This window comes from Pinus tabuliformis, chromosome 4_2 (assembly GCF_031772625.1).
Source record: "Pinus tabuliformis cultivar Carrire ecotype Pingquan chromosome 4_2, CPIR1, whole genome shotgun sequence".
In the NCBI taxonomy this organism is placed as follows: domain Eukaryota; kingdom Viridiplantae; phylum Streptophyta; class Pinopsida; order Pinales; family Pinaceae; genus Pinus; species Pinus tabuliformis.
Genome location: NC_142304.1, coordinates 404,037,493 through 404,060,664, shown reverse-complemented (window position 1 = coordinate 404,060,664; position 23,172 = coordinate 404,037,493). Strand labels below are relative to the sequence as shown.

The window sequence follows — 23,172 nt, the reverse complement described above, 5'->3', positions numbered from 1 at the left end:
AATGCAAAAATACAAGGTTACCTCCACAATAGTCAAGTAAACTGTAAAGCACACCATCCAAAGACCTCCAAAGTCTTTCACTATATTATGAATGAAGCAAAACAATATTGATAGAGTTTTCCCAAGCTCAAGCTTCCCAAAAACTAGCTAACAATGAGCAATGGGGGTTACATTTATACAAAATTGGAGAAGATCCCAAGAAGAGAAGAACAAACAAGTGTCAAAGAAGTGATCATCGCATTGTAAGTGAGCTGATCCAAGTGTGCTTCTACTGCTGTACCAATTTCCCAAGTGTGTTGACTACTGGCTGTGCGTATCAGTCTCTAGGGACAACGCATATATCAAGGGGAGTAGTGCTGTTACAAGTGTGCAATAAAGGGGAGTCTTTTCCCACTTAACTGGCCACTGTCCCAACTTATCTCAACCACAATCCAATGTGCCAACCAATGTTGATAATATCGGTATCGGCAAAATATCAGCGAGGGTCTAGAAAACATGTTAAAATTGGAAACTAGGGCCAAACTCCACATGGGTCATCTTATTTATGATAGTTAATAATTTTCTTGGATTCCTCTCTCCGAGAGGTGTAGGATTGATCTAAAGATCATCCGATTCTGACATGTACAAATGAAGTTATGAATTTATTTTGATTATGGTCAAATTATCAAGGTCGACCTCTTCTATATGTCGGCTCACCTAATCCAGTAGTCACGTCTCTTGACCCCCACCGATTGGTATATATAGAGGTGCTCTCTCGCTCATTTGACACATCCAAGTACTCATCCATTAGTAGTAACGCAAGGGAGAAAAAGGAGCTTGTTGGAGAAACTCGGATTAGGGCATTCATACCTCTGTTTGGGTTGTAGGAAGAAAGGTACTTCAGTGAGAGCGGCTGTGGTTGGAGCCTTCTCATGATTGTTTGATGGGTAGATGCACCTATAGGAAGGCCGAGAAGGAGAGGTATAACCGCAAATCTATTGGGGCATATTTGTAGGTGAGTATCCATTGTCTCATGTAGGCCGCAACATAGAAAGGAGATGTGGGTAGGCCGCAGGCCTTAATCACCTTATTGCAAGGTTGCGTGGGTCTGTTTGGGTGTAAGAAGTGCCCAGGCCAATTTGTGTGGAGGATAGGAGCTTATAAAAGGGAGGCCGCAATAAAAGAGGGTTGTTCTAGGATAGTTATGGCTGGGAATTCTTCCAAATAGGGGACATACCTATGGTGAACTTGCCGCAGTCCTGTAACAGTTGTTTAGAGGTATAAACATGCTTAAAAGGAGTGCAGGAGTAGTCATCTAGGAGAGCGAGTTCCCATATGTGATAAAGGGAAGGAAGCTGCAATAGATTATGTGAGTTTTGGTTGGGTTAGTGGGTTGCTGTAGGTTTCAGTAGAAGCCCTAACCAGTAATCAAAACTCAGTGCATGAACAATAGTGACAAATATTCAAAATTGTAGTATAGAAATCTTTAGCCCTTGGTGCCAGAATTGCAATTTCATTGAGTCAACTTCATGGCTAAGAACTTTGATGTCGGATCTCCTATTTGGCAAATCAATATTGACTTTAAATCATTGTACTCTCTCTCTCTCTCTGTGTGCTGAACTATTGAAGGATATATATAAGAAGAACTGATCAAGGGTTTCCCCACATTGGTGTTTGTCCTTGGCTGGTGCCACATTTTGTGTCCTCTTGTCTTGGCTTGCCTTCTACTATTTATGTTTATGTTTATGTTCTATTTTCATTTTACTATCATGTTGATGTGATTGCTAATCGGGATATGGATATTGGGCTAATAGAGAAATTGAAGTAAAAATGCTCCAAAGCATAGAACATACCATTGTTTCCTAAATTTAACAAAACATCTTATCGGCAATATCGCTGAAAATATCGGCAAATATCGGCAAGCATAAAAAATGCATAATATATTCATTTTTTTCTTTAGATTTTTAAACATATAAAGCAATAACAATTAAAATAAACACATTGGCACATAAATATGAAGAAAGCACTGATATATATATATATATATATATATATATATATATATATGATGTCAAATAGAAATGATACATCAAAGACGATACCGAATCCTACTGATCCCTGATAACTGTCCAATCAAGGACTCAAATGTGGAGAACCAATACAAAATAACATCACATATATAAAAGTATCTCATCATCATGAGTTATATGTAACAAAACAAATAAAACTAGCAGCTATCTATCTGAAATTAGTGCCCTCTCCCCCTTATACTGGAAAATATGATGGGCTGTTTGCCAGGCTTGCCCCTAGTTAGAAGGTCCTAGCCCTGCCCCTGCACCTAATGTCAAATAATGAGTGCTAGGTATGGAGCTGTTCTCTCCTATATTTATAGCAAATGGTGTTGACGCTGATGCTCCCACAGTCTCCTCCTCCTCCTCTTCCGAGTGCTGCCCCTGTTCTAATGGATCATCTGGCTCTAACCATGAAGGTAACTCCTCCAAGATGGGCACCTCAGACTCCACCCTCCACTGAGAGAATACATCAATATTGTCTAAGGAAATGACATCTGGATCCATTGGTGCTTCTATTTGCTTCACTCGAAGTCGGATATTGTAATGCACATACACTAAATCATTGAGGTGTGCGAACTCCAATCTGTAAGAGTGTAAAAAAAACTAATGAGTCTTGAGGCTTGAGTATTGACACTCGAGGGTCATAAATTAAAAATTAAAAATTACAATAAATGTAATTGCTCAACTGAAGGCTGAAGCTCAAAGTTATACCTGTTGCACTTTTTTGAGTGTATTTTCTCAAATACACTCCAATTGCACTCACACCCTGAAGAGCTACATGTTTGACTCATGATTCTTATGGCCAATTTCTGCAAATTTGGTGCCCTTGCACCATAGCTTCGCCACCAAATATCTACAACAAAATAAAGAAATAAAAAAGTCAAAAACTTAAAACATAATTAAACTTTCAAATAAAAGTTACATAATTGAATTTTAAAAATCTAGAATTATAAATAAAGAAATTCTAAATTGAAAATTCTAATGAGTGATGACTTGTCACTTACGTGGCATGAAGAGGGTCCTTTCCCTAATAGCATCATCAAAGCCAAATAGGCCAACACAATCCCGATAAAACTGTATCTCGCGGTTGATTTTTCTACGAAGCTTTGGATAAGGTACCATCCTCTGAATACAAGAATGGAGCCCTTCCATCACCTCGCCATCAAAATCAAAGGCACATTTGTATGAAAATGCGGGGTTGAGGAAGAGTGTTGCTGCATGAATAGGTTGATGAAGCATCCCTGTCCACCGACTATCAATCACATCGCATAACATCATATGCCTATCAAGCCCAACAAAACCCTTGTCTGCATAATAAGAACGAATGGTCTCCTTGGCCCTATCCATGGCCTCATACAAATAAGCCATTGTAGCCTTGTCCCCATCTACCAATCTCAGAACCTTTACTATAGGTTCACTAACTGAGCATGCTTCTTCTACTCACTGCGAAAACGTGTCAGAGTGCAAAACATGTGATTGCAGGATGCCGCAACTCTTTGTTTGTAGTGTACCTCCTCATGAGGCTAAGAACAAAAACATGGTTATAAATAAACTTGGGGATGCTCCTAGCCATATCAATCACCTCCTTGACGAAGGAGAGTTTCCCCATATCCTCAAGCAACAAATCGATACAATGTGCTGCACACGGAGTCCAGAACAATGTGCAGTGCCTTTCCATAAGCATCTTGCCAGCAATTACATAATTAGTTGCATTGTCTGTTATGACTTGCACCACATTCTGCACACCAATCTCTTGAATGAACCCATCTAACAACTCACATATCGTTGTTGCATTTTTGATATGTGCTAATGCATCCACTGATTTAATAAACATGGTACCTTTAGGACAGTGTACCAAGAAATTTAGAAGGGTCCTACCCTTCCTATTTGTCCAACCATCAAACATCATTGTGCATCCAGAAACTTCCCATGTTTGTTTCAACTCCGCCAATCTAGAGTTGATGTCCTGCTTTTTTTCTTGAAGAATTGGCCCCCGCAACTCCTCATATGTTTCCCTTTTGTACCCTGGGTCCTCAACAACAATAGCATTACACATTGGCTACCAAAATGGATTGGTTTTGGTGATGCTGAGAGGTAAGTCGCTCCAGAAAAGACACCTCCCCATAACTCTATCTGCGTCTTGCTTCTCTTTTTTTTAACAATTGATTTTATGGAAGGTTGTGCTCCATGTCTTGTTCGTGGACAAAAAATGGTGACCTCCCACTAGCAGTAGCAGGTGATGTTGTGGAGCCCCTCCGACCACCCTCAACCTCAAAATCAGAAGAAGATATCCCGAAAGATCTACCTGCACATTCAACCTTGTTTCTTTCTGCGTCTTCCTTCTTTTTGTCTTTTTCATCAATTGCTTCAAGAGATTTTAGTATAAGCTCCGGACTAGAAACTGTACAAAGCCCAACATCATGTCCAGGGAGTCTAGCCAAATGGTATTTCAATCGCGTAACCCCTACTGTCATCCTGGTACCACACAATTTGCATGATAGATATGCTCGATTTGTCCCACCATCAAGCTTCCCATACTCCCAAAATGGGTCCAAGGCTTTTGGCATATTTGTAGTGAGCTAATTCAAACCTAGGGCACCCAAAAAACAAAAAATTGGAATTAATGATTAAAGTTTCTCCACCCATACACAAAAAATAATAAGTAATAACCACCTCATTTTACAAAATAATTTTTTTTCTACATTATTTGGAATGTGAATTCTATGAAAAATGACAATAAGAGGGTGCATTTGAAAGTTTAAAAAAGAAATGGAGTTTGCTGTCCAAATATGGAGAAAACCCTTGCATTGGCTCATGGGCATGAAAATCATAGCAAATGGAAAAAAAAGAAGAAGCAAAATGTTGGTAGGCAAAGAGGCAAGCAAGAATAACCCTAAATATATGAAAAAAATCATTAACATAGGGGTTTTTAAGAACATACCTGTTAATGGAAGAAATGAAGATTTTCTCACTGTTCTTCAATCTTTGATCAACGAAAAATTCATAGTTGGTGGTGATAATGGCTCTTTGATCCTCAATTCCTCCATGACAACCACCACAACATTCTCCCCTTCCTTCTCCAACACTCGAAAAACCAAAATGAGCAAAAAAAAATGTTTTTTCCCTTTTCTAGGCACAGGTTAGACGGATCGGCGATATTTACTATCGTCGCGCGATATTTTCGTGAGATAACGGTGATATCTCGGAAATATCACGATGTTTTCGAGGAGCGAAAATATCACAATATTTTATCGTTGATATTTCGGCTCCCCGAAAATATCGTGATATTTCCGAATATCGGCAATATATCGCCGATATTGTCAACATTGCTACCAACAACTGTCTTCTAATGCTGCTGCTTGTGGCCTCAACGGCCTCTTGTGTATCTCCCGTAGACTGGCAGCGGAGCACAAGTGGGGAGGATTGACAATTAGAGAGGGGACAAAGGGAGAGTTAACTCCCCTTTTAGCTCGGCCAAACTAGGCCTTAACTTCAACTCTAATTGACACTACACGCTTAGAAATCGTGCCTCATCATGCTCGGTCTCTATGATCAACAAACTCAGCCCCCCGAACTGGCTGTGGACTCGGCCTCCATGTTGCAGTGGGCATGGCCTTCTTAGGTGGCATCAAACTCTTGTTTAACTCAGCCTTGTGACTTTTAGTTGATTCAAAAAATGTCTCTTGGTTGTCCCCAGTTATTGAATTTTGCACTTTCCTTGTTTTTTCCCCCTTTACTTTTAGTTGATTCAAAAAATGTCTCTTGGTTGTCCTCAGTTATTGAATTTTGCACTTTCCTTGTTTTTTCCCCCTTTTATGAGTAAAAGTGGATTTTCATGGGGCAATATTTATTTTGTGGACCCTAAAGTGTGTATTAGGATAATATTGGTACTCTGAGTATGATTTTTGAGTAATCACATGCCACCAACATTCCCTAGCACCACTTTTTTATTTATTACATACAAAATTAATTAAAAAATCTTGTTATGCGGGAAATTTTTAATTATTTAAAAATTCCTAAAAATATCTAAAGCAATTCTGTAAGACTTTGGATATGACCTAGTATGGTAATATACATTGACCCTAGACTCATAAATACATTCAAGGCCTAGTTATTCAAACACACTACAACTTTGGAGGTTATGAGTGAAAAAACTCAATTAATTATTCATCGTTAAAAACCAGAATAATTAATTAAGTGAAAAAAACACTTTAGAGTGGACTCCCTTAGTAACCAGGCTCGAAGTTGTCTAAGTCTGTTACATAAGTTCATCATGCTAGTGTCATGTATTACAATTCCCCAGTGGGGGTACGCAATTACATAGAGAGAACATAGAGAAGATAGAGAGAGAGAAAAGGAGTAGAAATGCCCTGCTGGATTTTTGATCTTCAAAATTTTTATAGGTGTCTTGTCCATTGGGCAATGGGGTCTTTGTTTCCTGCCATATACATATGAGCAGGTAACAAGAATCGAAGTAGCTAGAGGAATATATCATACAACTACGCTGGGGGGCAAGCAAAAGATAAAACAGTGAATTCGGATACACCGTTTTGGGCTTCACCTTCGATGATTCTAGTGGATGGGTAGTTTTCTGCCTTGTTCTCATATCAAAGTTGATTGGCAGTTTTGGGATGTGTTTTGTTAGATCAAAGTGGAAGGAATTTTTTAGGCAATTTTAGTGGTGTTGTACTCATATCGAGTTCATTACTAGTTTTAGGGATAGTAAATCTGAATGGTTGGTAGCCTTGGGTTCTTTATACTCACGGCCAATTTTAGTTTTGGTTCAATGTGAGAATGCCAAGACAGTTTTGGAGTACTAGTGCTCCAATATAGCTTGTGAATAGTTTTTGGGGTTATTCAGAAGGGCATTTCAGGTGCATTATGCTCATGATAAACTTTTATGATTAGCATGAAATCAATAGCACTTGATGGGTGGTTTTAGAATTGTTGTGAAGTCATATACATCTGATGTAAGTTTTGGGATTTTTGGCAGCTTTGGAAGTTGAAAGAAAGCTTTATGTTCATACCTAGTTGATTGACAATTTTCGGTTGTTGTGTCCAATAGACAGGAAAAATGGGTGCAGTTAAACTTCCACAGAGCCTGCAAGCAAAGACAATGAAGAGTTAAACCTCATGATCATGAAATGCCTTGGGGAATTCTTTCACTAGCTAAATTCTGACTTGTGAAATAGTTTTTGGGGTTATTCTGAAGGGCATTTAAGGTCAATTCTACTCATGATAAACTTTTATGATTAGTGTGAAATATGTTGGCAAAGTTGTCATCGATGGCAAATGGTGTTGAAGCAGGTGAGTATGTTGCTAAGTATGTGTTATTTGTCAGAGGTATGGCCACTATTGTTGTCAGATGTTGTGATATAAGTGCTTGTATATGTTGTGATGTGTAAGGTTGATTTGTGGATTGTATGTGTAAGGCTGTTTAAAGCTGACTACAATGGTCTGATTAAAGGCTGATTACAGTGGGCTGATTCAAGTTACATGGTCTTGGCATTATTTTGGCTTATGCAATGATTACAATTGGCTGCTATATCTTTTTTAAATAAAATTTGGTGGACCATTAATTTTTCTTTGATATTCAAAATCTGAGAGTATGAAATGAATAGGTGGAATACAAAGAGGCAAACTTTTCATTTCAGATTACTGCATGGGAATACAAACAGTCAGCAAAGGTTGTATATAAAAATATGTGCTTTTGGATGGAAGAACAGTTGGTTAGTTTATTAGTTGAAATAGTTGTTGTGAGACCTTGTTCGTGCATTGCCTGGTAAAGAGAGAAAGAAGAAGAGAATATGTGAAGCAGATTTGAGGAAGAGAAGGCAAAGACAAAGAGATGGAGGTATGCAGAGTTAAAGACCAGGTAAGCCAACATGTTATAACTTTTATGTACACGGGGATTGTTGTCTCCTTTCAGGTAGTAGCTTGAAAAAGAGTAGGTTGGAGCCCGTTGAAGAGGGAGTAGGAGCTTCCGAGCAAGTAGTAGCTTACAAAAATAAATTGAGGTAGAAGCCTCATGTAGGTAGAAGCCTACATAAAATTAATGTAAAAGAGGGAGCAGGAGCTTCTTAGCACGTTGTAGCTTGCAAAATAGCAGAGGTTTGAGCCTGCAAAAACTGATGTAATAGAGGAAGTAGGAGCTTGCTTTTACATCACAACAACAACAAATTCGTGGTTTTTATCTTTATGGGTTTCCACTTATATCTGGTGTCCATATGTAGCTTCCGAGCAAGTAGTAGCTTACAAAAATAAATTAAGGTAGAAGCCTCATGTAGGTAGAAGCCTACAAAAAATCAATGTAAAAGAGGGAGTAGGAGCTTCTTAGCACGTTGTACCTTGCAAAATAGCAGAGGTTTGAGCCTACAAAAACTGATGTAATAGAGGAAGTAGGAGCTTGCTTTTACATCACAACAACAACAAATTCGTTGTTTTTATCTTTATGGGTTTCCACTTATATTTGGTGTCCATATGTGCTGTGTTTATGTGTTGATTCTTATGTTGTGGTTTGTATGTTAAATTCAGTTTGCATTTTAAATCTGCTATTCATATGATGTACTGCTGGTCATTTAATTATTCATTATTCAAGTATTTAGAAATTTGATGTCCATGAATGCACTATACTGATTCACACCCTCTTAGTATAGTAAAGTTTCCAACAAAATCAATATCATTTGATGGGTGATTTTAGAATTGTTGTGAAGTCATATACATCTAATGTACAATTTAGGGATTTTTGGGAATATTGGAAGTTGAAAGGAAGCTTTGTGTTCATACCTAGCTGATCGATAATTTTCGGTTGTTGTGTCCAATAGACAGGAAAGATGGGTGTAGTTAAACTTCCACAGAGCCTGCAAGCAAAGACAATGAAGAGTTAAACCTCCTGATCATGAAATGCTAGGAATTTTTTCACCAGCTAAATTCTGACTTGTGAAATAGTGTGGAGAAAATGCCTCCTTCTACAACTCTATGGTGTTCGCCTGCGATAAATGGTTGAAACTTGTGCGGGTTGCTTGCGGCCACCAACTTGTCCTTCAAATGTAAACTGTACATTCACATGGTCTATACAAAGGAGAGGAGTGCTCAAGGTGGCTAGAGTTTACCCTAACCCCAATTTTCTAATTGATTCCTCTAGGTAAATGGAATTTGGAATGATGTAAAGGAAAGGGGCCGAGATATATTTGCCATATGCTATGGTTTCTCTTAGCCATAGTCAAGGAAGCCTTGATTTCTAGGCATATTGACTGCATTTTGTGCTTTAGGATGAGGAATTCTGTGTCTAGCAGGTTTTGAAACTCACCTTCATGGACGTATTGTCTGAAGAAAATTGCCCTACTGGTCTTTTGTTGTCATTTTCTTGATTACAGACCTCCAATAACTCTTTAGAAATCATAGAAAGGCTGTTAGCTACCTTGCAGTGGTTTTGGGGTACGAGCCTCGTGAGTGTAGTATTGGCCACTCCATGCTGGCCACTATAACTATCAGATTCAATCCACAGAATTCCACAACACTATGTCGACTCTGCATGTCATTGTCAGTGGCTACAAAGTACTAGTGTCTGCATGATGCGTTGTGAATAATTTGACCTGCTTACAATATTCATCTCAGAAAGCAGATGTTTGGGAAATTTACCTTTATCTCAGTTATTCTCTGAATTTGAAGTAGGTTTCTGTCAAACCACTAGAGGAATGTGAAGTGTTACAAAGTCATAGGCTCCCACAAATTTTGTTAGCGGTTCGCTTTTTAGCATTTGTTGCTGTTGCTGTAGCATTCGATGCTGCTGAATTTTTACCAAGTAAAATCATACGAAGCTGTGAGGGATATCCTGATCGCAAGCACCCAAGAGCTTGAAAATCTAATAAATAGCGTCTGCTTCATTTGGACAACAGAGGACTCAAAGAATTGACAACACCATTCATTTGTTTAGCCTAAATACACTTTGATGTCAATAATACAATCACTATGGACAAAGAAACTCTCATCGATGTTCAAATTGGCTCTTGTTCAAAACAACTCTTTATTTGAGATTGATTCCCATCAACATCCAACACATGATCAGATTAGTGATGCCAGCTCAGGATCCGATTTACATGAAGATGCAAAAGCCCAACTTGCACTTCCTAAGCCCATAATTAGACCTTGGGAAGAAGTCACCAATAATAAGTATAGAACTGGTCTTAGATATGAAAAGGAAGTGACCTTTCATATTCCAGATTACTCCAAACTAGTCTAGTTTCTGGGTGTCGGGTTTCTTCAGGGAGGCTCATGTTCACCTGCTCTACTTCCACTTTCACTTCAGATTGCCAAATGCCAACAATGTGATCGAGTTAGCTACATGAAAGATTGTGTTTTGATCTTCACCCTTGTGAGCATTGCAGAAAACATACTCATCATTCAGATAGATGTTCTAGACGCAAGACTCTTGCAAGAGCAAAGATTCACCTTAAATGGATTGCTTCTTGGCAATGGTATTCAACAACCACGAAGATATATCGATCATACTGCAGAGTTCATTCTTGAGTATTGACACATCTTGCAATGGATAGATCTTCATCTTCTCACTTTGCATCTAACAAGGGGGGAACTGATAGTTGGCCATAGCTAGAATCAAAGCCTAGAGCCAGAGTAAGCTAGAGCTAGAGTTAGAGTTGTAGCCAGAGATAAACTTATGTTCCATGAGCATGATTTGGTTGGTCATCAACCTTAAACCACCTCCAACAAAAGACTTCAACTTTCGCTACCCATTTCATCATTTTATGGTCATCTTTAAACCATAATTTTTCTAGGAATTGCTTTGAGCCAAGTTCCAGAGTTGGTGGACAACGTTAAACCACCACTAGTAGAAGACTTAGACTTTTGCTACGTCATTTGGTTTGTTGTCTTCCTTAAACCACCAAAATTAGAGAGCACATCCATCCATTCACTGTTATGCACGTTTGACTTTAAACTCTCTTCTTTGACTCATATACACCCCTTCAGATTAAGGGGGGGAATGTTGGAAACCTAATCCTTCCGGGTTATGTAAATTTGGCATATTCACTTGAGAAGGCGGCAAAAAGTCTCAAGTGAACGACAACAATCATGAGAAGTCCAAGAGACCTCTTGGAATTTGAAACCAAGGGTTTAAAAAATATGAATTATATGTATATCTTGTTAATAATAGGCATCTCATGCCTTATCTCAAATACTCTTAGTTTCATGAGTGGAACAATAATGTTAAATTCTTAATTAAATTTTTAACATTAATTAACTGTTTCAGGATGTTTGAAAGTGGTTCCAACCTCCTTGGATGTCATATAGAGAAGGTAGAATTTTAGATCCCACTCAAAATCTAGTCGACTTAATAATTTTTAGGATTTCAAGATTGGGGGATTGCAATGTTTCCATTGCATTTTGTCATGATTGAGTGTGTGGAACTAGCATTTATTCAAGAGCAGCAAGCCCTCTATGTGCTTTGATGTTGATGGAATTGATTGTTGAACTACTCTGTCATGATCCTGGTAAAAATGTAACCATCATTAAAACAAAATCTTGATTTGACATGTTAAACTTTTTCGCTCTTATTTGAATGCTTAGAGGTTGTTATTGATGATGAGGATTCGAAGGTTGGTAATGGTTTTGATGATATGTAGGTATTTGTTGTAGAATGTTTTTTTGGGATTTTAGAGGTCATCTAGAGCCTCCTTGTTGATCTATTTTTGGTTCAAATATGGATTGCACTTGATGCTATTTTGGTTATATGCACCCTTGCTATATTTATTGGAAATTTTGCATATTGGTGTATAGTGGTTTCTATTCATATGGATGCACATGAATATATATGTTTTTTTTTTCAAAATCTGTATATATTTATGTACTTTTTGGTTCACTAGTTTTTTTTGGTTACGAGCTGACTCTTGGTTTTGGGGCCGACTAGTTCAATGAACAGTCTGGTTCTGATGACATTGCCTCTCTCATGCAAGCTCATTTGCTCTTCACTTAACTGAAGATGACTGTTTTGATGATTAGTCAATTGAGGACAATTGAACACCTACGAAGTCACCCTATCTGACTCAACTGAAGATTAGTGAACTAGAGATGACTCAACACAAGTGAGGCCAACTGAAATTAAGTCCAGTAAGGCACCTTAGATGAGATGGTTCCTATTGGCACGTCATTGCCATGTCACTGCCACATGGTGTCTTCATTGCCATGCTTATCATCGTGCATGTCGACCACCTGCTATAAATGTTGGGAACCACTAAGAGAACCATGCAAAATATAGAATTCCTAAAAAGGGGTGTTGCTAAAAATAACATGCTCCTGCATGTTGATGAAATTAGGCTCATCAAATTCGATTTTTGGCAAGAGATCCAACTATGTGCTTAGAATCACCATGCGAGCCCCTGAACCCCAACCGCTAAAAACAATAGTGTCTCACATGCGACCTGAAAAAATCTCATTGAAATTGTGAACTTGCAAGGATCTCAATTATGTAATCACCTTTTACATGCAAACTTCCAAACTCCAACAACTAAAAATAGCAGTCTCCTCCAAAATTGGTGCAAGTTCATGTGAAATGTCTCTAACTTTGAAATGGGTTCAAGTCACTGAAAATTCATATATCTGATCTCCATGAGAAGTATCTTTGATCTACATGGAAGTTGACTCTAAAAGAAAACTCTAAATGTTGACGTTGAACACCAACTTGATGAAAGTTAGCTATCTCTTAACTCTCCGATTTGCAAGGGGAAAATCTTGGGGTTAATAGATCTTGAGCAACCAAGTGCTTTTTTTATGCGCCATAATTGATCAAAATTTCCTATAATTAAACAACTTTATCAAACACACATATTTTTCAGTTTTAGTCAAGCTTTCCACTGTGCTAGTTGTATAATTTCCTTTTTTATTCACATTGTTGCCTAATTACATATCTATGGAGAGGATTTTGTACAAAAATTAATTCATAATCATTCAACCAATTTAGTTGCTTGGATTTTTCTCCAGCCAAAGGTGTTGGACCCTAATTACCCAATAATATGATAATTTGTCTTTCATCTCTTGATGCCTTATAGAGATAATGGGATGCTCTAGCCCACTTTTCCAATGATAGAGATAGAGTCCCCTTTTTGGTGATAAAGAAAGAGATGGAGTCCCTTTTATGGTTATCTCTTCCTGTTCCATACTACCTATGTTGCAGGAAACGTGGGGCAGAAGGGCGTTTCCGTACGGAAACAGGTACGAAACGCTGAAACGCGTTTGGTACGGCCCTGAAACGCGTTTCAGGCTGTACTACCACGTTTCACGAAACTGAAACGTGTCCAATACGGCCTGAAATGCATTTCAGGGCTGTACGACCCACGTTTCAGCATTTACTTGTGTTTTATTTTTTTATTTGTTTTCTAATCTATTCTTACGTTAGCCTAGTGACTTCTAGTTGCTTCCAGATGCTTGTTTAAAGTTATAAAAGTGAACTTTTGCCCTAGTGTTGATATGCAGTTCATGGTAATGTTAAATTCTTAAAGTAAAAGTGATATTCTCCTTTATTTTTCATTTTCATCCTTTTACTTAAATTTTTAACATTACCATGAAATGACTCAGGATGTTTGAGAGTGGTTTCGCCCTCATTGGATTTCATATGGAGAAAGTAGAATTTTAGATCTCACTCAAAATCCAGTAGACTTATCTGTTTTTCAGGATTTCAGGATTGGGGGGATTGCAATGTTTCCATTGGATTTTATCATGTACTAGGGTATGGAACTTGTATTTAATCAAGAGAACCAAGCCCTCTATGCAGGGGAGACTCCCAATAATCAAGAGAATGTAGGGTACTAGGGTATGAAACTTGTATTTAATCAAGAGCATTAAGGTCGTTCGACTATGTAGGAGGAGACTCCCAATCAAGCACGAGACAAGAAATTAGAAATTTCTCGTGGCTGATTTTGGATATTTCTATTTTCATTATGTGATTATTCATGAGTAAATGTGATGCAAATTTAGATACTTATAGTTTATGCATTGACAATTGACAGTTTTATCATAATGTAATAAATTAGAATGTATCATATATGCTTTATGATTGCACATATTTCTTAAATGTCCTAATATATATATATATATATATATATATATATATATATATATATATGTATATATTATATATATATATTCGCGTTTCCCCGTTTCCAAAATTTGGGGAGGTCGCGTTTCGTATCGCTTCCCGTTTCGGAAACTCGTACCCGTTTCCCCGTTTCGTGCAACCTTGCATACTACCCATCCTCGATTTTCAACTCCGACCGTGTCTCACTACTTGTGTGCCCCCAACGTCGGCTCTATCCTATGTAATGATTGCTCCAACTTATCAACATTAAGGGAAGTTGACCACCACATCAACACCCTCATCACTGCATCGATGCCCTCACAACCTCGACCAACTCAGTCGAGGATCCACTTGTGTATTGGTTGTAGGTTAAGAGAGGTTGGCTTTTATAGAGGGTGACAGAGCTTGTGTAGAGAGTTCTAGTGGGCAATTTCATGGGGCATTCCCAATGCCCCTGGGGTATTCACCTCGTCAGCACATTTGTATGATCTCACTGCAATTTATTCAACTCTCCTTTGGTGCGATAAGCATAGATTCCTCCCTTGCAAATGGGGTGGCAGACCCATTAGTTGGAGTTTGAAATACACAGGGTTTCGAAGAGAGGGGATACAATAACATTCTTCACATCTTGATCATGTGAATAGAACTCTTGGACTCAGAGACCTGGCCATATGGACGGAGGTCTATGAACTCGCCAATAGAGTAGCAAAATTAGGTGTAGAGAATATATCTCTACAAACACAACTAAATGAAAGCAATGTCTAGGATGCTTGCCAAAACAAATAGGAGGGGATTAGATCTTAGTAGACTATATTTTAACATGAAATAGGAACACGTATTAACTCATGGGCACATGTAGTCGGAGGAAAGGATAAACCTCTCTTTGCTTTAGAACCAATTGAGGAGGTAGTACAGGTTAAGCTAGTGGAGAGATATGTTAGGTGGGCACTACAATTAAACCTCAAGATTAGAGTGCTCTCTCTACCTCTTCTATATTTGGACCCCATCATGGTTGGGACCTTATTTCTCAAGGACGCTCATGTTGAGGTTTTCCATTACACTAAATCTCGTGGGCATTAGTAAACATCCAACCCTTACCATTATCTTGAGTGGGCAGTTAGTCCCATGTTCCCAAGGTGGTGGTTAGTCAATGTGATCGATTCCTAGAGGTGTGACGGTTAGTCCTCCTCTGATTTAGATCTATAGTTGATCAACTTCAAGCACTCAGAGCTAAACATAAGCTATTTACTCTTTCCAATAAGATGTTGTTTGATGAAGATCTCACTAGATCACTGTTTGAGAAGCTCAAACACTCCAAAGAGCTAGTTGCAGCAACACACAAGGAGAGGAAGTGGGTTGTCATCCGAAATCTCAGAGTAGTTATTCGGGATTCTTTTCCACCTAGGTAGGAATCTCTACATGGGGTTTCTAAATGACGAGCTTGACGGGAGAGGCGACACAATGTAGACATTTCCATTAGTTGTTGGAGTGGTAGTGGGTTTTCTTGGTCATCATCGAGTCTCATGTATAATGCTTTGAGGTTGTTAGATGTCCTATTCATCACTGAGACTCATGCGGGCTTGATTTGGCCTCTCCTGAACATCATAGGGTACCATTAGTTCTCAACATGCAAACATGAGACGAGGAGCTTTGGTGGTATTTGGGGTTTAAATGGAATTGCCTGTTTCGTTAGAGACTCCCTTTGGAGTAGGATATCTTTAGTGGTTGTAAATGAGTTTGCTAGTTTTGTGTGGGCTCATGTTAGAGGTGTTTCCTTGCTCCCCTATGATATTTGCATTGTAGTGTTTTATTTCCCTCTCGCTTCATCATTGTTTGCTATATATGGAACCAACTGGGATCCCTTTGTAGATTTTTATGCCAGTATTACCTAATATTCCATGATTGGGGAAGTTATCCTTTTAGGTGAGTTCAATGATTGGACCAAATTCCCCTATATTCCTCTCCATGACTGGTCGGAGGATGTACTTTGTGGCTCGGAGATATATCTAACATTAGTGCGGCTTCATTAGATGTTAGATGATGAGTTGGGCCTTTCACGGCCTATGGTCGACATGTCGTACAACTAGGAGCATCTCATGAGTTGTTGATTCTAAATGGGTTCCCTTGTTCACCAAACTCTCGCTTTTTCACATGCTTCCCCATGGTCGAGGGGTGAGCATTGTTGATTATGTCCTTTTTGGGCAAAACTTACTCCTTTTCATTCACCACTTAACTATCTACCCCATCCCCAAGGGACATTTACATTGCAGTTTGTTACTTCCCTCTGCTTCATCGTCGTTTGCTATTCATGAACGTGACTGGGATCACTTTCTAGATTTTTATGTCGATATCACCTAATATTTCGTGATTGGGGAAGTTATCCTCCTAGATCACTTCAAAACCCAGACTAGAGCCCCCCAGATTCCTCTCCATGACTAGTCGGAGGATACACTTTGCAGCTAGGAGATAGATCCAACATTAGTGGGGCTTCATTAGATATCCGCTGATGAGTTAGGCTTTTCACGGACTATGGCCGACATGTCGTAGAACTAGGAGAATCACAAGTTGTTGATTCTAAATGGACTTTGCTATATCCCAAACTCTCGCTTTTTCACATACCTCCGTCGACATGTAGGGGTGAGCATTGTTGATTATTATGTCTTTTCTAGGCAAAACCTGCTTCCCTTCATTCACCACTTAACTATCCCCCCCCATCCTCCTAGTAGACTGCACCCTTCTTTCCTTCTCTCTTTGGGTCGATACCCTCCCCACTCTTGCCACAACCACCCCCCTCCCTTACAAAAAAAGGTCCATTGCGCACTATTGTTTGTTTAAAGGAGGGGGACCCAGACAACTTTACTACCCACCTTCGCTAAATACTCCCCCCTGAGACCCAATTATCCTTGCTAGTTTCCACTTATACCAAGTACAATTGCCTCTCATCCATTATTTGGGATGCAACTCTCATGTCATACCTTGACACCACTAGGCCTACTTCCACTTCTCCAAAAACCAACTCCTGTCCTATGATCCATTGGTATAATGAAGAATACAAGGTCCTCCATTGCCAACTTCGGTATGCACTCACCCATGCTCACCCCTCTTACCCCAACATCAAAGCCTCCTGCCGTTGTCTTCTCTGTTGCAACAAAAACATCTTTGTCCCTCAGAGGAGGTGAGACTTGTGTACCTCCTTTATTCTCTCCCCTAAACAGTTCTGGCACACCATATTCCCTTGCCACTTCCCCCTCTCCCCCAACCTTAACCTTGGATGCATGTTCTCTCACGTGTCTACTCTCTACGATATTCTTGTGCAACCCTAGATTTAGGTCACATCCCCACCCTCTTCATGCCTCTTAGTTGCGAATAAGGACATTAGAGAGGTTGTTTGGGTGACGAACAATAACAAAGCAGTAGATAAGGATGGTTTCGATGTAGAGTCCTTTAAACACGACCTTTGCTCTCTAGTTCCTTACTTGGGTGATCTCTTTAATCATGTGGTCCATATAGGTTTTTGATCGGCTTGGTTGCATTCCACTACTCACCCAATACACAAATTATGCCCTGACCTCGATCCCAATTATTAGAATACGAGCATGGTGGGCTACACATTTTAGAAATTCTTTGCTACAATTCTCCATTTGAAGCTCTATAGGGAGCTTGAGCAGTGACATCTCAGAGCTAGAGGATAGGTTGGATTTTGACTTGAGCATATGACTATTAATCACATCCTCACACTTAGCACCATCATTGAGTAAGCATATCATCGCTTTTCGAAAGTTTACTGTTGTTTTGTAGATTTTGGGAAAGCTTCTGAGTTTGTCCCTAAGGAGGCCTTGTTCCAAAGACTCAAACACATTGGCATTTTAGAGACCCATAGTGTTATCCTGTTGATAAATCTAGGGCATCTAGATTAAATGATTTGTCTTACTTTGATAACTGCTTGTGATGTCCTTTTAGTTAAGTTGATTAGCTTCTTCTTTAACTTGATTATTATTGTGTTTTCTATTATTAAACAACTATTAAACAATGAAGATCAAAGAGACAAGAGGGCACAGAATGTCGGTTGCTAGCCGGGGGCCAAAACCTCTCCTCTTGAGAGGAAAACCCACAAGAATTCTTCTCTTCTTATAGAATTTTTAAATGACAAATTCCAAGCCCTACGACCCTTGACAAAGACCCCTCCAAGACCAAGTCAACCGTTCTCCTTGATGAGCTTTCTTTCCAACAATTTCGACCCCAACAACTTCTTCAACAACTCCTACCCCAACAATTTCTTCTACATCTTCGACCCCAACAATTTCTGCTGCAACTTCGAGTCCAACTGTTTCTTCTGCAACTTTGACCCCAACAACCTTCCATCAATTTCCACTTGCCCAACTACTTTCCAACATTTTGACTTGCCCAACAACTTTCCAGCGCTTCGACTTGCCCAACAACTTTCGAGTGCTTCGACTTGCCCAACAACTTTCTAGCGCTTTGACTTGCCCAACAACTTTTCAGCAACTTGACTTCCCTGACAACTTTCCAACGACTCAACTTGCCCAACAACTTTAGAAACCCTAACACAGGAGATAGAGAGAGAGAGATCCAAAAACTTTGATCTTGCATTTCTTCTTCTTATCCTTGATTTTCGTCCTTTTCCAGCTTATTTCTTGAGGAGATCGAACTTGCTTGATGTGTGTCCAAATGAGGTTGAGTTCCTTCTTATATATAGCCTTTCCAGGGGTATGAATTGCTTCCTTGCGGCTGACTTGATCTTTCATGTTGGCGGATTTGCTTGAGGCATCATGACAAGATCTTCGAGGGTCTTTGACTCAAATTTGACTCAAATATTTTTCTTTTTTTTATTCTTTACAATATGTAACACGCCCGAAAGGGTTTTTCATACATGACAATGAATCTTATGACTTGTTGACTCAAAGACAAGCCCTAGAAGCAATCAATGGGTGCTTGACCTATAAAACAAGTTTCCCTTGAGCATGAAACCCATGCCTCAAGTATGAAAATAATAAATTTATTTTTCTCTCTACATCAAATATATAAAAACATGATTACGTATGTCATTATGAAGAACGAACGTAGTTACATATTTCAACACTCCTTATTAACTAAGGAGGTATTTATAATCCATACAAGGTACTTGGACATTCTCAAACTGAAAAATTCTCATAAGAAGAGTCGAATTGGTAAGCAATCTCATAAGCTATCTTTTTAGCTTATACCAGAGCACCTCATCATACCAACCAACATTGTCACATAGCAAGGCCTTGATTAACAACTCTATCTCTCCACAAGATCAGAGCACAATGCAGGCGAGATCAATGAATGATAGACACCATCATCATTGTCTCTCAAGGCACATACCCCACCCAGGTGTTCATAGGGTATGTCCTTTTAGGACAAGTCCTGTCTTGGAATAACACATCCTCAAGGAATTTCCTCTTTGACTACTCTTATCTTGGATGCCCTACCTCATCCTCAAAGAGTATCGGAATCAGTCTCAGATGCTTACCCAATCCTCCATTCTTTCTTCACAATATGAAGACAAGAAAGATGTGTTGATTTCTCCCTCTCAACTAGGGAAGATATACTCATTACTATAGAAGGAATATACCCAAACCCCCTCTTATCCAAGGACTTGTCCAAGCTCCCTCTTAACTAGGGACTTGTTACTAACAACAACTATCATGGTACTTTTAGCTGCTTGTAGGGCTCCTCCTTTCGATACCATGAATTTCATCTTCATTATTATGGAGCCTTCATCTTCTGCGTTTTTCTTTGTAGGGCATCGACGATTCATCATTTTCCTCCAATGAACCATAGGGTTGAACCAACAAACATGCCATCCTTCTTTTCATCGGAAAGTGATCTTCTAGTCCACATCTAGCTTTCCTTGATTCAATTACCTTTTCCAAGTCATGTTTCTTTTAGGATCTTCCATCCATTCCCATGAGTACTAGTTGTAGGTGACATCTAAAACTCTCTTTTCGGTAGCCCTGTTACAACCCAACCAAATGTTGTTCAAAAATCAAAATGAACATCAAGTCAAAGTTACCTTTTATGATGGCTTTTCATCATGACAACTGCTTGCTAGCAACATCAACATCCTGCATATTCATGAACACATCTCCAAGACTCTAAATGTCAAGGGTCTTCTTCCTTTAAAGGCTTTATCAAGGTCTTCATATCTTCTCTATGGGATGTCTGTTGAAAATAACAACAAGAAATGTTAAAAATAGAATCCAGAAAATCCAATTTAATTTGTTCTTGAATTAAATTGTAATTCTTTTCTCATAGCAACTTGTAAATAGTTAAGTAAGTTTAATTAACTTAATTAGCTTAGGAATTTCGAGTTGGAAGTCTTTTTGTAGTCATGTATATGTTCTCCCTAAATTTTAGGGGTCCAGGATGAGTTTATTTGAGTTGTAATTAGATTAACTCAGTTTATTGAGTTATGGTTATGGTTAGTTAAATTAGTTCTAACTGTTTGTGAAACTAATAGAGGACTAACAGTCAGTTGGTGCACTGGTGCATCCACCTCCAGTTAACTGAAGATTCCCTCAGGAGAAACTCATGCATGTCAGTTAAGAGAAAGATCCAGTTGAGACTAGGGTGCAGGGACAGAGTATTATCAGTTGTATGATTTACTGAGTTGTAAATATCATGCATGCAATTAGAGAAGGACCTATGTTTGGATTGCACAGTTTTGGAAGCATGAATTCCCTTTAAATACAGGCTATTCATCCTAGGAATTGCGCAAGGAATCAGAAGCTTGAAGGCTAGGAATTTGGCTTAGTATTGGCTAAAGGAAGTCATCAAGAAGAGGGTAGGAAATACTTGTGCAGGTTGAGCATAACATATTGTATTCATCTAGATTCTTTGACCAGGAATGGTGCAAAGAATTAGAAGCTTGGAGGCTTGGAAATTTGGCTAAGTATTGGCGAAAGGAAGTCATCAGGGTTGGAAATTTGGCTAAGTATTGGCCAAAGGAAGTCATTAGGCAGAGGATAGGAAATACTTGTGTAGGTTAAGCTCAAGGTTGAGCAGAGCATATTGTATTCATCCAAATTCTTTGCCCAAGGGCGCAGGGAAATAAGGGCTTGGAGAGCTGTAGAATAGGCCTAGAGTTTGGCTTGAGCTAGCTTGTGAGTTGAGAGTTTATTATACTTGTGCAGGGATTGTTCTTGTGAGAACAAGAATTGTATTCTCATCTTGGATTTCTGATTAATGTAATAAAGATAGTAGGGGTTTTGAGCAGTGGCCTTACCACGAGAAATATTGTGATATGTGCCATTGATTATCTTTCCCTTTTTGATTACTGTTTTCATCGATATATTGGCTTCCGTTGGTTAAAAGTAGAAGTAGATTCTTGTCTTTTGCGTTAGTAAATTGCATGAGCTTGTGAATCTACAGGAAATTCTACAATGTCTTAGCCAATTCTTCTAGTCATCGGATATTGATCACTTATGTGACTATAGTTGCATCTTTTATGAACTCTCCTTCCTTTCTTCACATATTGCTCCTTAGGAACTTCTATACATAGTTCCTTCATCTTGTCAACTACCTCATAATCTGTATGAGGACATATTATGTTGAATTCATCCTATCATTATGCGAACTATTTCAAGGTATATGCATTCATGCATCATTCTAAAGGAAGAGATCCTTCTTCTTCGATCACGCTCATGAGATAGAACATTCATCCATGCTGTCACAACTATATGATGACATACCTCTTTTCTCCTTTTGGTCATGTAGACTGCAACATCTTCCTTTTCTTGCTTGAAAGTACTTCAACCATGCTGCACTCCTATGTCATCATACCATCATCCTTCTAAACAAAGGATCACACACAAGGTGGAAAATAGACCATCAACGAGACACTTGCTTCTTCCAAGTAGAGGTGAATCTTCTAATGCAGATTCCAATGGAGGATCTTGATTATCCCGTTCTTGCAAACACTCCTTCTTATTGATGATGTATGATGATTTCTTTCTATGCTAGATGACTTTCTTCGAAATATATATACATTACTACGAAATGAGCTACTATCATCATGATTGCTACAACCATGTAGACTTTTACTTCAACTATCCTTTCAAGCTTCTATAATGATGTCATGAGATCTTTCTTTGCTTCAATCATATGCTTCTAATATGATGCCATCTTCCACTAAGATGCATCTTGTCATACTTACAATGCTTCTCATCTTGATAGCCATGGTAGAGGTCTTTTCACCTCCTTATCCTTGTTATGCATCTTAGAAACCTTAATAGTGAAGATCTATCCATTTGGATTTCTTCTCATTAGGTTCTTCCACTTCGTTGGTGATATGGGCTTCATTCCTTTCCTTTTTTTGTTGTCCTTGAATTTTGGACAATCTCTCTTGAAATGCCCATATTCATGAAAGCCATAGCATTGGATCTTTGACATATGGATGTTATTCTTTTTTTGAGGACCAAGCTTGCTAAAATTTCCTTTTCTCTTAGCCATGGCAACAGATGCTTGAACTTGTTCACTTGGTCCTGCATCACTCTTTGCCATGAACCTTGTTTCCTCAATCTTACATAATGACCAAAGTTCACTAAATGGGGTAGCTTCCTTCTTTCCATAGATGCTTGATACAAAGTTGCCCCATTCCTCAGGTAGTGCATTGAGCACCACAATGGTCATCTCTTTGTTGGACATTATTTCCCCCAACTCTTGCAGTTGGTCTCGTATTTGTGATAACCTCATAAAGTATGAGGATATTCCTTCTTTTGATACCTTTATCTTGTATAACTTGGTTCTTAAAGATATGACTTTTCCAATAGTGCTTACGGAGAACAATTCTACTAGCTTATCATAAATTTCTTTTGATGTCTCCAACTTTGCTACATAAGGAATGAGGGGATCCTTGATGGATTCTATAAGGATCCTTTGAGCCCTTATTTCCCCTTTCATATACTTTAACAGTGCTTGAGCTTCTTCTTGTGATGGTTTGGAGACCTTACCATTGACATGATCAATAACTTCATTCTCTATGAGGAT

General features: G+C 38.8%; 1 protein-coding gene across 5 annotated transcripts in view; it reads left to right on the top strand.

The window, feature by feature from the left end:
* Nucleotides 1-23,172, top strand: part of LOC149169665 (peptidyl-prolyl cis-trans isomerase CYP21-4-like) — a 262,297-nt gene that overhangs the window by 105,060 nt on the left and 134,065 nt on the right. The window lies entirely within an intron of this gene.